The sequence below is a fragment of the Aplysia californica genome, unplaced genomic scaffold (assembly GCF_000002075.1).
Source record: "Aplysia californica isolate F4 #8 unplaced genomic scaffold, AplCal3.0 scaffold00017, whole genome shotgun sequence".
NCBI lineage: Eukaryota > Metazoa > Mollusca > Gastropoda > Aplysiida > Aplysiidae > Aplysia > Aplysia californica.
Genome location: NW_004797287.1, coordinates 2,695,513 through 2,697,304, shown reverse-complemented (window position 1 = coordinate 2,697,304; position 1,792 = coordinate 2,695,513).

Here is a 1,792-nt window from a genome sequence, read left to right as displayed (position 1 = left end):
GGAGGTGTGGAGGGGTGAGGAGGCTTGACTGAAAAAAAGGGGGGGGGAGGCAATAATTATTGTTAGGGGTACCAAGTTCATAGCTGAATCAGTTTTGTATTAATTGCTGTTCTGAATATCAGTTTTGGGGTTCTTTTTTAAAGAAACGTCTACGATAGTTTGCTGTTTCATCTGGCCCCTATTGAGACCGGTGTATATTAAAAAAACCACAACTTCACACTGGTCTAGTGCAGTACTAGGTTCTTTCAGATGTTGTCTAGTACTCTACAGATCAACTGTTCATAGTTTGAGGGCAGACCATAGAGGTATCTCCTTTTTAGACTACTGGTGTACATCTATGGGGCAGACGTAATGATTCTGAGATGTATATAAACGTCTTGTTGTGATGTCGTGATAGGTAACGAAAAGAGACGTAAATCTGGACCGTGCCACAAAACGTATAATATACATTTCCATACATAGGCAATATGGTCGCATTTAAGGACAAGCGGGCTAACGCAGATTTTGGGAGTTTCAGAAATGTTGACCTACACCAAATATGGGCATTGCTCTACCTTTAGGACAAGTGTAGTTTCATTGGTGTGTATATTTGTTTGGTTATAGAGAAAACTCTCCTTGTCTGTTAAAGAAACTGAACAAGGGGCAAAAACTTTTACCTTCGATTTTCTCAAAACAGCATTTTTCGGGATAGCCCCCTTGTGCTTAAAAGCGACAAATGACGTGAAGGGAATCCTTGTTTACCTGATTTACCAAAATCAGCTGATGTATTCAAGTCTAATTATTCCGGCCTCGCATTCGGGCTATCGCACTCTTATTACGCTAAATCTATTTTAATTAATAACGTCCTACTGGCAAAGATTACGCGCTTATTATTCCATCAATTCTTGATACCAGAAATTACCGTGCGCATTACGTCGCATGTGTTCACACCGGTGCGCTATAAGAGTTGCCGAGTCGTGCTCTCTCACAGAGTCACCCCAGGCAAGGGCATTATGGACCAGACTTCTGTGTTATATGATTGGTTAAAAGAGCGAGACACATTACAAAAATGAATGCCAGTTACTTTAATGTACATTACCAGACAATATAGTTTAAGTTGCACTTTATTTTGACTTTCTGTCCTTCGTCCTTTCTTTCATTTTTTCTTATGTGTTATCAAAATTTAAAAAAAAGTTTATATCAATCGGTTCCCGAACCTATAGGTAAAAATAGAAAATAAAATGACATTATTAGCCTATTGTATGTCGTTCCCAATTACGTTCCCTGCGGAGGGGTATCCATGACTACCGCTGTTTGAAATTAGGAACATGGCAACCAGTGCCGCTAGTTTAAAGCTGTTTCCCCTACCTGCTCTTGATTTTAAGTAAAATTCTAATTGTATAGCTTTAACACCTCTATCAACACTTGTAGTTTTTTTAAGAGGCAGGGACTCCGAATTTAACGTCTGTCTCCGAAAGGACTGAGCCAAGTTGGAAATTCGTGAAAAGTGTCTGAAAATGGTGAAATGGTATGAGTTTAACGCCCCTATCAACACTATTAGGTTATTTAAGAGGAGGGACCTCCTAGTTTAACGTCCGTCTCCGATAGGACCGAGCAAAGTGGGAAGTTCGTGTAAAGTGTCTTTCCCAAGGACACAACGTCGGACCGAGCTGACACTCGAACCTCCTCTTGATTGACAGAAGAAACGTAATTTTGTTACGACCCAAGTTTTAAGGTGCTTATCAGAAATTTAGAAATGTGTTTTATCTTTCATAAGCGTCTTGCTTTGTTTGACATTGTGGGGAGGGGGGGA